Source organism: Haemaphysalis longicornis, unplaced genomic scaffold, assembly GCF_048455015.1.
Source record: "Haemaphysalis longicornis isolate Haplotype H1 unplaced genomic scaffold, Haemaphysalis longicornis Haplotype H1 scaffold_5, whole genome shotgun sequence".
NCBI classification, from domain to species: Eukaryota; Metazoa; Arthropoda; class Arachnida; order Ixodida; family Ixodidae; genus Haemaphysalis; species Haemaphysalis longicornis.
This window is the reverse complement of record NW_027526385.1, coordinates 135196872-135211994: the sequence shown is the minus strand read 5'-3', so window position 1 is coordinate 135211994 and position 15123 is coordinate 135196872. Positions and strand designations below refer to the sequence as shown.

The following is a 15123-nucleotide window of genomic DNA, read 5'->3' as shown; positions in this document are numbered from 1 at the left end:
AGACCGGAAATTTGATACCCTACACGCCCTAGCGGGGTCACTTCAAATTTTACCCCAATATAAGACTCCCCGTGACAATCTGATGGTTATAACCAGGAAGCATTTTTGTATTTCTCCCACGTGATTCCGCTCATCAAGACCATTAATTTTATACCCTTCACATCCTAGCCGAATCAATTTGAATGTTAAACCAATCAATGACGACTATCTCATATTATAGCCCTACCACACTTTTGTCCCACATGATTTCCCTTTTCGGAACCTTCAATTTGATGGCCCGGACACCAAGTGGCATCATTGCGAATTTTAACCTAATTTATGACCCATTTTGACTATGTCATGATAATAATCAGGAAGCACGTGATTACTCTCATTGAGACCTTTAATTTGATAAGCCACACGCCCTAGCGTCATGAACTTGAATTTTAACCAAATCTATAACTTAATATGAGTACGTCATGATATATTCATAACGCATTTTTGTCCCGGATGATTCCCCACATCGAAACCGTGAATTTGATTCCCCACATGCCGTCGCAGCGTTATTTTGAATTTTAACCCAATATATGACTCATTATAACTGCCTGATGACTACAATCAGGAAGCATTTTTTAGTTATCCTGCGTGATTCCGTTAATCCGGACCTTTCGTTTGATACCTTACACGCCTTAGCCTCATCAGTTTCACTTTTCAACCAATCTAATATGGTCATTATTCTATCTTAAGGGGCTCTGCCCAGTCAATTCAGCTAATTCATTTAAAAGAGTAGAAAGGACAGCCCCCTCCCCAATTTCCCCCCAGCTCTCACCTCTTCCTTTGTGACCCCTAGTATAAAAAGCCGTTAACAGTATCAGGTGAACAACCAGCCCGCCAGCGCCGCCGTGTGCTTCCCCACCACCCTTTCCCACGCTCTTAGTGGATCCGTCAGGAGGAAAAGTTAAGACAACCCTTTTTTAAGTGCGAATGCACTTCTTAAGCGACCCTGAATCACGCGTCCACCGCCGTCCGTCCATCCGCACCACATACCCACTTAGGGCGATTGGCCAAGAAGAGTTTTTAAGTGCGAAAGCGACCCCACCACATACCCACTTAGGGCGATTGGCCAAGAAGAGTTCCTTCGCTACCCGTTCGGCATATCTTCGTGATACTAACCACTTCCTACGGGAAATTAACAACATAAAAATCCCTGATGGCGCCTTCCTTGTAACTATAGATGTAACTTCTCTGTACACAAATATACTTCAACGAGATAGGATTGAAGCCCTGGTTGAATCCTATAGCATACATCGGGATCACGAGGCGCCAAGCCCACAAGTCATTGAAACTTTGACCAGGCTAGTGTGGAATTAAATAGCTTTTAATTCCGCAATCAGTATTATCTTAACCGACCCTGAATCACGCGTCCACCGCCGTCCGTCCATCCGCACCACATACCCACTTAGGGCGATTGGCCAAGAAGAGTTTTTAAGTGCGAAAGCGACCCCACCACATACCCACTTAGGGCGATTGGCCAAGAAGAGTTCCTTCGCATCACCCGTGCATTCGCACTTCCCCATGCTCCCCTTCGGGGAAATACGGGTGAATTTTTATGACCTCACCAGTCAATTATCTCTCACGCGCCCAGCCGCGAAAATTAGGTATACAGCAACTGCATATGGCCATGAAAATTCACCAAGAAACTAAAAAAAATCAGACACTCCCTCCCTCCCAACCGATCATGCAGATCGCGATTGGTGCCGTACCCGCAGGTAACCTAAATTCCGAACCCACAGTGACGCATGAAACTTAACAGCCTACCATACCTGCCTGCTAGGCTACTCATATGTACTCAAACTCCAAATGGACTAAAAACTCATATGTACTCAGAACTCAAAATGTACTCAAACTCAAGATGTACTCAGAACTCAAAATGGACTCAAACTCAAAATGTACTCAGAACTCAAAATGGACTCAAACTCGAAATGTACACAGAACTCAAAATGGACTCAAACTCCATTTGTACCCAGAACTCAAAATGGACTCAAACTCAAAATGTACTCAGAACTCAAAATGGACTCAAACTCTAAGTGTACTCAGAACACAAAATGACCTCAAACTCAAAATGTAGTCAGAACTCAAAATGGACTCAAACTGAAAATTTACTGAGAACTCAAAATGAACTCAAACTCAAAATATACTCAGAACTCAAAATGAACTTAGAATTCACTAGGTCTCAGGCGTACTCAAACTCAATCGGACTCCAAATCAGTCGGGATCACTCGGCTCAAACTTACTCAAGCTCAAACTCACCATGCCACACTAGCCACGCGCTCATTTAAACTTAAACTCACGCGTGAGTTTGAGTCCAAATGAGTCTGAGTGAGTGGACTCATGAGTGAGTTCGCTGACCTCTGGTGGTGGCACAGCCGCAAAGCCCACCTTGCTGCTATTGTTCGACGTGACTTGGTTGAAGACGGGTGTTTGACTGGAAAAATAACGTGCGTCGTCCCTTCTAGACGGCTTTAGTAAAGAACTAGCAGAGGCAAAGGTCCAGGTCGACACTCCCTACTTCGTAGGCGAAATCATTCTATGCTGTATGAACCGGCCTATCTATGGCCTTGTGCTGGGAAATCTACCAGGTGTCAGAGCGGTGGGCATTCTGGATCCTCAGTGGAAATGTCCCGATGGACTTTCATTCAACCCAGCAACGGATATCCCCAAGGATCTTGGCTACCCGAGCAAGAATGTTTTTGGGTCGGCCATTGCAATGGTGACCCCATCGAACATCAAGCCCTGGAAAGCGCTTGATTCCTACCACCGGCCCCGAAAGAGAACAGCTCGGCCAAGAGCAGCAAAGCGATCCTTGGCTAAGAAGCTGTTTCCGCAAGATTGGACAAACAGTCCCATCAGGAAAAGGTGACACCTACCGTTTCGTCAAAACAAGCGACGCCTTATATCGGCACTTCCAACTATCAACTGGTAGAAGATTCCAATAGGTCGTTCTGCCCAAGCCAAAAAGGGAACCAATCCTTCAATTTGCATTCAATGGCTTCGGAGCAATTCATCAGGGGCTACGAAAAACCGACTACCGCATTATAGACGAGTTTTACTTCCCTGTCTGCGTGGAGACGTCAAACGCTTCTTCAGATGGTCCGCCTGCTGCCGTAGAACCTGTACGCATAGGATTGCGATACCACCACGGCATACCGCTGAGATGCAGACATCGCATCGCGTTGCAGTGTGCAAGAATAGAGAGTGCGACATTATGAAAAAGCATGTTCAATCCCTACGCCACGGCATGAGTGGCTGGAAAGTACCTCCTCGACGGACCTTAGAGAAGATCGTGGAGTTTAAGAGACCTACTACCAAGAAGGGCATCTACTACTTTCTCAACTGGACTGGATGCTACCGGAAGTTCATTCCGACCTACGCTTCCATCGCGAGACCTTTAACTGACTGGATGGAAACAACAAAGAGAAAGAGTGTTGCTTGGAGTACATCTCAGGAGGCCGCATTCAACACTATGAAGCAAAAGTTCTCCCAACACCTGACAGTACTAAGCCATTTGTCAGTACCAGGAACCGATACATAGGGCATCAAATGTGGTGCCTCTCGTGTCAGCCACAGTAGGGACAATCTTTTGGAACCTGTCTCCGGGCTCTTGCCAAAACAAAAGATCGGGAATAACCTATTTTGACAATACCTACAATCGGCTAAGCATGTCCACAGTTTTGCACTGTAGCTTGCCATTGTACGGGAATATTTTGTGCTGATTTTTTCAGGAGCACTCCTACTCTAGGAGCTTACCGTATTATTTTCTTTTACGTGCCGTAGTAACTTGGATGGATACGTCCGTGAAACACATTTTTTTGTGAGGACAGTGTTGTTTTGTGTGTTGGACTGTTTTGGACTCTTTCTTGGACTGTAGAATAGTTGTTCCTCTAACAACTTTCCTGAGCCTGGGTAATGTCATGGAATGTACCCGTGAGGAAGAATGGCCAGACATTCTACACCGAAAAAAAGCTTCCAAGACCAAACGGTTGCCCCTGAGGTGGAGGAAGTGAAGGTGTGAACGAGGCACGGGCAGAGAGCGAGCGAGACCGAACCAGGAGACAATGCGGATCGAACGGGGCACGGCACTGTGAGAACTCGCGTATGACGTTCGGTCTACGCGCCACAGTGAGGCAACGCTGTCGCCAGTCTCCGACACTGTTCCGGGCGTCGCCGCCAAGTCCCGGGTCATCGTCGCTGGCACGGACTACCATCTACTGGACTCCGGCGTGCCGGGCTACGCGTGACCGTGCTCGAGGTGGGATGAAGCCTTGAACTGATTCGGATGAAATTCTTTCCGGCGTCTCAACCTGCGGAGTGAACCCCGACGACGCAAGCACCGGAACGAGGGCGACGTGGGTACCCGCGCCCTCATACGTCCGACCGTGGGCGGGTTCTGTTCTCGGGACATTTACGCGGGGAGGGTCGCGGCGTTTGCAGTTTTGGGCAGTGGAGCGGGCCACTTGGTTTGTTTCCCTGAGCTGAGTGTCTGTTCTAACGTTTCGTTTACAACCTTTCGTCGTTGATTTGAAACCTCTGTCCTGTGACGCATGTAAATATAATATTTTCTTCTCGTTCGCACCAAGAGAATTCCCTTCGTTTCGCGTGATCTGGCCCATTCTTTGCACAATGTTTCGCAACAATCCTAAACATCTGGTCACACCACATGTGTTCTTATTGAACAAGCAGAAATTGACGTTCTCGCTCCGTTTCCGCGCACTTCCAATGGTAATCGATGGGCCATCTTTGCGATATGCCTAAACCACTGTTTGGCGTCCTTTCCCACGCTGCTTACATTCCCCTACGGAAGTTTCTCATTCCTGGCCACGGTGCTCCTCGGGTGGTAATCAGTGGCCGCTTTCGCCAATTTGTCAAAAACGTCACTGAATAACTTTTCCGTCTCTGTACTTCCCGTGTCGGTTATTAAACGCCTTATCATCCTCAGACAAACAGCTTTACTGAAAGCACCAACAGAACGCTCACTAATATGTTCGCCATGTACGTAGATTCGGAACAAACGGGTTTAGATGAGCTGCTGTCTCTAATTACGTACGCGTACCACGCGGCGACGCATTAAACCATAGTCTGTCCGTGCTGTACTCTCGTATTGCGTGTAGTACTCTGGAAACCACCTTGCCGTTGTCGCTGCATAGCGAACCCTCTGTTCCCAAGACGGTGTCCCTTGCCGAAGATGCTGATCACCGTGAACGAATTTGAATTGTAGCATCGGAGTCGCATACCAAGCAGTGCGACAACACTAGACACCTGTCTGTCGCTTATGCCAAACGTGATTTATTCATACTCTGGACTCCGCTACAAAATTGCGGCTGGCGCACTAAGTCTCTGTCACGCCAGATACGCTTATTTTTAATCGGTGATGGCTGGAGATAATTCACGTATGTTCTTTATCGGCTCCCTACGACTGGATGCTGGAGCAGCAAGACGCAACAGGCCCACATCGCGCACTAGAAGCCAATTCGCGCTGAAATCAGAACTCACCCTATCGGCTTCGTCTGTGAAGGGCAAATTGTAACTGTTAACAAAGCTTAGACATGTAAATTATAGGTGGGCAATTCCTGTACCAGTTTAAGACGAGGAACCCCCGCTGATAGGGTAGTCTTTTGAGCGGCGTGTGTTCCTGTGCGGGATTAAGGTGTGCTCAAGAAACGAACGCCCATTTAACCTGAACAATATGATGGCGACTGAAAGCAAGACAGGCGCACGTTTTTTTTAACTTTTCTGTTCAAAGCTGTGCTTAAGTGAACAATGATGTTCCTTTTTCAAGAACGTCATTTAACCCGTGTTAAAAGACGATAAAAAACTATACTAAAAATACTTGCTCAGCAATCCTAATTTCTTTTATTTCCAGCGAAGCTTTGTATTGCCTCTTAACAATATACATAATGCACCACTGCGCCCAATATTGCACAAATGACGGCTCCGATTTTCAGGTCGGTTGTTCTACCTATTTTTTCTTAGCAACATCAAAACTTTGGCGAGTTGGTGATGCATGTGTAACGCGCCATATATCACATGAATTAGCTCTTATCTGGGTCAGCATGAGCTTAAGTTTTACAGCTGACAAGAAGAGAGGGTTTCCAGTCTTGCCTAGTAATGTGCATGACAGAAAAGCTATGGATGCAATTAACGACATTTTCTTCCGCCCCAACGATATCTCATTGGGCCGTGTGAATGCTGAAGCTCAGAAACTATGCAACAGGCTTAAACTGGGTCAACTAGCTCATAAAATTGACTAGAACAAGAATTCTACCCTCAGCTTGTTCTGTCTGTGAACACGCTCAAGATCGATTTACTGTTTCAAGCTATTGTTTCGGAAAATAACACCTGGCAGAAAGCCCTCGCCATGTTTTTACAGGAAAAGTTGAGCTTGCTTCGCGTAGACGACCATTTCCTTATCAGGAATTCTTTTCGAGTGATGGAATACTTGAACTGCCGCTCGGACATGTCCTACAGGGCCTCTTTGATCAAGAAAAACAATTTGCCTTATTCCTTGCCAAAAGGAAAAATACTAACACGAACTTATGACTGCATAGACCAGTTTAGAGCAGTGGAGTTTTAAAACGAGCCAGGAATGATTGTTGGTGGGTCTTTTGAGTTGTTGTAGCTTACCTGAGATCAACGGTTGTGGCATGGGAAGATAGAAATATTCTCCAGAAAGAAGGAATTTTCATAGGATCATGTATTGCCCCTGTACTGAGCGATTTGGTATTAGCCCATTATGGTAAAGCACTGTCTAGTTGCCTTTCAGAATGCAATGTGCTAAAGATCTTCCGGTACGTGGATGATTTTTGAGTTATACCTAATTGTAGCCTCGAATGTCTCAATCAGCAGGTATCGAGTGTGTTGTCAATTTTTCTAGCTTTCATGAAACATTTGACACTCACGCATGAGACACCTGTTTCCAACTGAGTCAGGGGTGTAGATCTTCGCATGTTTTTTTCTTTTGGTCTTGTCTGCTGGGCTTACGAACTGAGGGGTTCAAAAGCGCTGTTTCCGTTTTCTTCAGCACATTCAAAATTGGTGAAGAGCGGCATTTTCGGACTCCGTTTTTCAAATGCTCTCGGAAAGTCTTGTAGCCGCAATGCTGAAGCCAGCTTCAGAGCGCAGACGATGCACCTTTTAGGTTCAGGCTCAGAAGGTACAGAAGGTATGCTAAAGCCAAAAAGCGGTAGTTATAGGGTCTCGTAACCACAAGACCAACAACAAAGGCCTAAGGGAAAAGTGGCTCCGAACTCTTTCTTTAAGGCGTGTCGCACAACTTGAGAACGATAGCTAACAGAGCGAGCACACATGTGTGCTTTTCTGCCCCAAATAAACTGTCGGCCCTCTGATGCATAAACCACGTTTCAGGGAGGAAAAAATCCTCGTGTCACGTAAAGCACAGAACGCCTTTCGTTGATTGCGTCGAAGGCGTAGTTTATGACCTGCCTTTAAATTGGGGAAAAAGGTATATCGGTCATACCGGAAGATGCCTGAATGACCGCCTGCGGGAGCACCTTAATAATGTTAAAAATAAAACCGGTAGTCCTCTCGCCACTAACTCTGACACATGCGTCTGCAAACCACTGTTTAAAGATTGCCGCGTTATCGGCAGAAACGTGAATACACTTACTCGGGAAATTATAGAGGCCGTTGAGATTGAACGCCTGGGTGAGAATTGCGTCAGTATAGCCTCAATTGCACTCACGAAGAAGAAGATAGACTATCTCAAAAGGACACGTTTCGGTAATGGTTTACTCTGTGTTTGGGTCTTTGCTTTTTATGTCGGTTTTTTATGTGTTTTTTATGCTTTGTTTCCTTCAATTTCGTTTATATTCGGCGTCAATGTAGAAAATAAAATCTAGTTGTAAGTCAGCGATTCGTGTGTCGTCTTGCTATTGTCCTTTGTCTCGTCGTTTGCGTTGTGGTTCAATAACTATTTTACCTCTCGTTTCACTCTTTTCAAAAGGCACCTGAAAATGTCATTCCTCTCCACGAAATTTCAAGAAGTGTACTGCGATTAACGTTTGGGAAAAAGAATACACTTGCGCAAGTCCAGTCTCTAGAAAATGGCTCCGTATTATGTATGCCACTTATAACGAACTCGTCTGAAGGATTGGTCGACGAGGTAAAAAAAGCATTCGAGTGTGTTATGTTGTTAGGTTGCATCAAGAGCATTTCGCGGCATATAGCCCTGGTCACTATTATGCGTTCTTGGTGAGTTTTCAGTTCGGAATATCTTAAATTTTGTGAGGCGAGAAAGCCTCTGAAGCCAAACGCCTTACGGTGCGTACAGGTGTCTTTACGCTCTGTTCAAACTTAGTCTTTATTGTTTTTATAAACTAAGGCACTTGGAGGCACGTGAAGACAACCTGTTCAAAAAGGTTATGTGGGTGGAGGTACACAAAGTGAGATGATAATTGCCGCTTTCACCACCCCAAGTTGAGTAATTGGGTATGTTTGTATTAAGCATTTCGGGGAAGTCGTGTTTTTATACAGTTTCACTTGGATGAACTCTTCTAGCATGCCGGCTCCTTTCCTGTATTGGCTGCCGAAATCAAGATAGGATAGCGCAGCCTCCGGAACGCAGCATCCTTTGAGGTAGCAGCTTTATCCCAATCCTCTCTTGCCTGCGTAATCGTGACAACGATTGAAACTTCGGGTCGCCTATTCTGGAGCAGGCACTCCTGAAGAATTATTCCAACTGATACTTTGCCAAAACACCACTGCTCCGAACTTTTAGATGCGACGCATCCCTTGCTCAGAAGCCTGTCCCTCCTGCGTCATTGTCACCGCGTCCGTCCGTATCCCTCCTCCGTTCTTCCCTGCCACAGTTGTGTGCAACACTCTCACTCCGGCTCATTAGCATACCACAGCTGGCGCGCTTGTTTGGGCGCGCTTCGCTGCGTAACGCTGCATTAACAACTGCTCCGGCGCGTGCAAGTGCGCGCATGCGCGACGCACATCACCTGTGCATGTGCAACTCTACCCCGTTCCTCTCTCCGACAGCTGTGTGCAACGCTCTCACTCCGTCGCATTAGCATAACAGCTGCGTGCGCGCTTCGCTCCGCTCGCGTCTGTCCGCTGCGCAAGTGCGCGCATGCGCGACTCTCCTCCGCTGTCTCCTCTCCTTCAGGCGCTGTGAAAGAAAGCAGGTAGCGCACTGCAGCGGTTCAGTCAGCGCTCGCTCTCTTTCGACTCCGCGTGACTTTGCTTGACGACTCCGTGCTTGACTTGATTCTTCCGATGAAGACGTAATAGAAGCGACGGTCCCTTCAGCGAGTGGGCTGACACAATCCAATACCAGCGTCAGCGCAAACGCTCAAGGCAACGTTACGACCAATTGAACCCCCCGATGCGTCGCATCACATCAGGGTTCCCTCGCGAGAAGATGGGCGTAATTTTTTAATTTCAAACATACCAACTTACTGCCGTTAACAAAAGGTCATTATTCATTTTTACGTAATTCGGCTGCTGGCAGCGATAACTATTATATCCCTTTGTGTCCCCTTAGCAACATAACTTCTGTGCACAGGTGGTTTAGGAAAACCATGAAGCTTAAAGGGACCCTGCAACACTTGCCATCGACTACTAGTAATGTATTTTGAGAGAAAGTCAATTGTCCCAGAAATCTCCTCCAGCAAGAATTATGAAAATCCGTTCACATATAACGAAACTACGCGCGATGAGAAATTGCGCATAATCGTTCCCTCTCAACTCGACCGCGGACAACGCGACGAAAGCTGCGCGCTCTCTCCCGGAGAGGGGGGCGGATCGCGGCGTTCTCTTCGGCGGCCTTCGATATATCACATGCCGGGTAGTTTTCTCTTTTCCTCCGCAACGCGGAAGGGCCTATTTCCGGTCTGGTGCCACAAAAAAGCAGGCATGGGTGCCTGCTCGCAAGTGCGCGCTCGGGCTGGCTGGGCGTTTTTGAAGCAATAAACGTTTGTAGTCGAGTGGTCCCGTGGAAAGGGAAGTATTGAGCTCATCACGCAAGCTCCGCGCGCACTCAAAACACAAAAGAAACGGCAAAACTGTGCCTACAGGTTCAGGCATAGAAGAGGTTCGTACACAGCGATGACGATGACGGAAATGGGAGAATCTAGCCGCGAATATTACCAGTGACAGCCGATTGGGCAGCGATGGCCTATGTGACATCCCTTAGGCCATGCCAGGGGTTGCATAATGAGGACAACTGAAGAGAGCGGTTGGTTTTTCCGCGTCTTTCACATCGATTTGCGTGGTCACCATTTCACGTGCACGTGTAATATTTTGCTCAGGTATTCCTAGCAGTGCAATCTAAACGTGGCGCAGGTTTACTTGCACTGCTCAAAGAGTGGTGCAGGGTCTCTTTAATGTTGAATCCCGTAAATGTAGTGTTTCAGTACGTGCAATCTAGATTCAACACTTCATAAATCCTATCTGTAGTTTCTCGTGAGAACGTTGGTGTCAAGCCAGAGTACTTATAAGAAGGAAGCAGACGTTATCAATTCCTCTTGTCCGGAACAAACGTTCTTTAAAGATTCTGTAATAAACTTTTACGAAAATGTGGCGTCCATTAGGTACCTTCCTGAAGTATAGTGGCAAAGAGCTACTTTAAAACAAATAACAAATCCTCTGAATTCACTGTATTTACTGAAATTATCGAAATAAACCGAACAACTTTTACCCTGCAAATATCTTAACTGACCACAATGAACCTTATTTCGTCAGCATGGCGTCCTCATAAAATATCATGTAAAAAACACACTCCTAAAGATTTACTTTGCATGACCACGTCTCGTAATACTGGAGACCAAATGTTTCAGCAATTACCCAAAACCCAAGAGAACATTTTGCCGTAATCTACACTCTTCCTCAATATCTTATGACTGGTTTCTGCGTCGTCAGCTTTCGGTGACATGTAATACAAAAACAGCTATTCCACCAGAATATTAGAGAGTTTTATGATAGTGATGATACGGTGTCGCACCCGACTCACGTGGTATTGATTGCTAGATGTGGTCAATTTTAGGCCGAACATTATTTACCGCATGTCGCTAGGTTGTTCTTTTTCTAATTTATTTACAAAACTAGCGTGCTACCTAAACAAAGTACCACGATAAATATTATAAGAAATATTTAGTAAACGGGAATGGGTCGGCTTAAGCATTCCAATAATTTTCTTATAAGAGTGGTGTGACTTTTATTTCCAGCAGGTATTGCCTTGGAATACCGCTTCGCTAGGCTATTTGCGTGCTTTTCCTTATATATTATCTACCACATTATTTTGTGACAGGTAATATCTTAAATGGGCGGTGTACAACTTACGAAAAACATGGAGGAAATTATTAGAAAAATAGGCAAGCGCCATACGAATGTAAACAGGCTCGTTGTGTACATTCGTGTACATACGAATGTAAAGAGTTGAATGTTGCGAAAGCAAATGCTCACCAGCCATCCACAAAACTTATTCATATTGTGAACCTCTTGGTGCCTAATTTCACCTTTCTTTGAGAATATTTTTTTACTATGGGTCTGCACTTAACAACTCCTGCACTGAGCTCACTGGAATCCAAAATAATTGTGTAGTGGTTACCAGCGAAGGATATTGCCCGTAAATCGCTGGTTTACTCCGAGAGTAGTATTATGTAATTCGATATGTTTACGTAATGAATTCTCTATTGTGTTTTTAGCACGTTCAGCCGACCAAGTAGAAGTCAATTTGTTTTGGCTCCTACCAAGTTTCATAGACCAAACTATGGTTGGGTCGATCAATTTTCCTGGGAAAAATAAATCAGGCTATTTGGTAGTCATTGATAAAGCCAATTAGTTCAATATCCTGGAAGTTATTTCATTCTCCTCTTTTAGTGAAGCCATCTAGATGAGCGCATCAATGCATAATAGGGGAACATAGGTTCGTCCATGACAGGAAGCGTCCTATGACAAGCGTTTGCGGTGCATTTCAAGGCAGAAACGTGGTTGGAAAAATTTTATAAACTGAGGTACCGTAGAGACTGACACTCGCGTAAAGCGAATACCGCCGAGAATGTTTCACGGAAATTGTTCTGGAGAGAGCCGAGGGGTTTTTACTCAAGCTCAAAATTTTAGGATATTTATTTGGAAATAAACATGCGATAGGGACAATAGTTTTACCCTAAGAAACTCCATAGCTTCTCTAGGAGGCTGACTCGGTTGGTGGGCTCCTACATTTATTCAGGTCGCGTTGGCCCGGCCAGGAGTGGGAGCGGTGCTGACGTGCGGCCGCCCAGCTGCTGACTCGATGTTCGATCTGTAGCGCGTGGAACTGATGACGCTGGCCGGTCACCGTGATGATGATTGTGACGCTGAAGATTACGATTACGATGGTGTCGCTACAGGGCTCCCCCCTAGCGTGAAGCGCGGTAAATTGACAAATGTAAATAACAACGCACGAAAATGGACTATGCACTATGTACAGGTATGTACAGAAGGGGCCATAAGTAATGTATGTCCGCGTTCCATGTCCTTGGGTGGTCGTGATCAGTCCCGTGAGAGCGTCCGGTGAGTTGAAGCCGTCGGGTGGTCTGGGCTGGGAGTGGCGGAGGGGACGAAATAGCCGGCGGTTTTGAAGTCCCGAAGTGAAAGAAGCTAGAGCTGCGGCCATGGTGTAGAAGAAATGGCAATGATCCGAGAATCGGCGCTCCACGAGCAGCCTCTTGTGATGCGTGCACATCGGCGTTCGGCTGCTGGTTCGAGTGGGCTGATGTCCTTGACATGGAAGTTTCGAGCGCGGTTTCGGGCTGAGAACTGTTCCGCAGGTTCGTAGCGCGTCCGTGGAATGACACCTTTGCTGAGCGCGTGTACAGCAAGGCACGCGAGTGCCGGAGTGCCGACGAGTGTTTGCACGGATCCGAAGCCCCCGTCGATTGGGCCCGTGCCAAGGGCGTTGGGCAAGACGCCATTGACGGCTTGGGTGCGTGCACCGAAGGAGCCCCTGCGACGAAACTCGCTTCGGCGACTGCTGCTTAGGACGCCGGTGGCGACGTCGGCGGCGCCGAATAATAGACTTTGTCTGGTGGGAAGATTGTGTGGCCGTGGTATGGTCATCCAAGTCACTAGCGGTAGCCCGGTTTCGCGGTGTTGGGGCCTTGGGTGTGCTGTCAACGTGCGCTTGTGCATAGATTTGTGGGCGTTGCGCTGGTAGCCGGAGCGACGGGATGTAGTCGTCACTGGTGGCATTTTCACGTCCTTGAGAATCCAGGTGCGGTATTGACTGCAGCCGGACGGCAGACGCGAATTCATTGTCGTTGGCGTTGGGAGCGACAACGTGCATCGTGGTGAACTTACCGTGCAATTCTGGCGGAGCAGGAGACGAGGTTTTGAATGATTGGCCGCTCACGGAGCAAAGTTGCTCACCGGAGCCCTTGCATGGCGTGGTAGAAATAGGTGTGGCGGGGTGTGACTGGTGGGCATCCGTGACGTCGTCGGCTGCAGGTTCCGTCCGCATGGGTGAGGCTGCCTTGCTGGAGATGAGGTCCAGGGGGGCGACACTACCGGCAGGAGACGACGCGGATGGTGCAGAGGGTACAATGCCCTGCGGCGAAGCGTGCGTGGGCTGCGCGGGTACCTCCTCTGCTGGCGGTCGAGAGCGGTTGTCGCTGAAGCCGTAGTGTGTGAGCACGGCAGCACGAAGGTCAACGTAGGGGGTGGCGCTGGGCGGTGGTAGGACGAGGACGCGGCGGAGCTCTAGCGGAAGCGTCTCCCAGAGGATGGAGTGCTTCAGAGGTTGTACGCTGACGTGGTTGAGCCCGAGGGCAGCCTCGAACTTGAAGAACCATCCTCTTGGGTAGCGTGGCTTGAACGCCGGTATTGGCGGGTCCCCCCACGTCGCCATGTCGGTGTGCCGCTGGCCGAGGGACAGGCGTGGAACTCCCTGGTCCCCACATGTAGGGAACGTCCGGGTCACCACTTGTAGGAGGCTGACTCGGTTGGTGGGCTCCTACATTTATTCAGGTCGCGTTGGCCCGGCCAGGAGTGGGAGCGGTGCTGACGTGCGGCCGCCCAGCTGATGACTCGACGTTCGATCTGTAGCGCGTGGAACTGATGACGCTGGCCGGTCACCGTAATGATGATTGTGACGCTGATGATTACGATGACGGTGGTGTCGCTACACTTCTAAGAATCAATTTGATTTCAACCTATCAATAAATTGTGGAATATATAAACACAAATATAAAATTGATTAAAATATTTTGCAACGCGGGGCACCATCTGCGAAGCATTGTTGATTTGTTCCTTTGCTGTATTCAAACGTATTGGGTCAGAATGAGTTGCGGAGATGAAAAGGGCTGGTAAGCTTATAGTTACCGATATTATGTTAATTATGAGTTTACGATACATTTCTAAATTTGGCACAGTTAGTGCAGTTCTCGCGTGTGGTGGAATTTGGATGTTCTTGCAACTTGGCGTTTTTGCAGTCAATGCGAGCGCCCACATTGTCTGCAGTGGAATGCGAGATTCCAGCCTGTACCAGTTATGACTGCATTTGTGTGCTAACCTAAACAACCATTCAGGAAGCGGTTGATTTTTCCTAGAGAGTTCTTTCCACGTAGGAGCAGAATCTGCATACGTCATTTTTGTTTGTTTTGATTTTGCTTTTCGTCAATTTTCTTTGTATATTGCGCTACCAGTGGTTTGAATTGCCGTTCCAATTTAGTCCTGCGTCTTGGGATGTTGTGTGCCACTGAGAAGCGCCCTTTCGACTCTGGTGATGGTGTACCACAGTTGAGATAGCAGGGACACGTTGCGGAGTTTGGCGCAGCTGCCTTACATTAATTCGTGTAAGATAGCTTCCTAATACATTAACAGAGCTTATGACCTAATTTCTAATCTTCTAATTTCTAATTAGAAAACAACCTAATTTCTAATAAATTTCTAATCTTCGTTAAATAAAAACTGCCGCCTCGTGGCTGCTCCCTTAATACTGATCAGTCTCAGCACCTTGCACAACTTTGTTTCCATATCGCCGGTGTAAACTGCGCGCTTTAGGAGATTTGAGCGCTCTAGTTATCATTTGACAGGCAGAGAAAAGCTGCGTACACAGCCTCGATGACGGGTGCAACTTCTGCACGT

General features: G+C 47.2%; 1 pseudogene; it reads right to left on the bottom strand.

The window, feature by feature from the left end:
* Positions 1-13885, bottom strand: part of LOC144139898 (uncharacterized) — a 20639-nt pseudogene extending 6754 nt beyond the window's left edge.
* Between the last annotated feature and the right edge of the window lie 1238 nt (positions 13886-15123).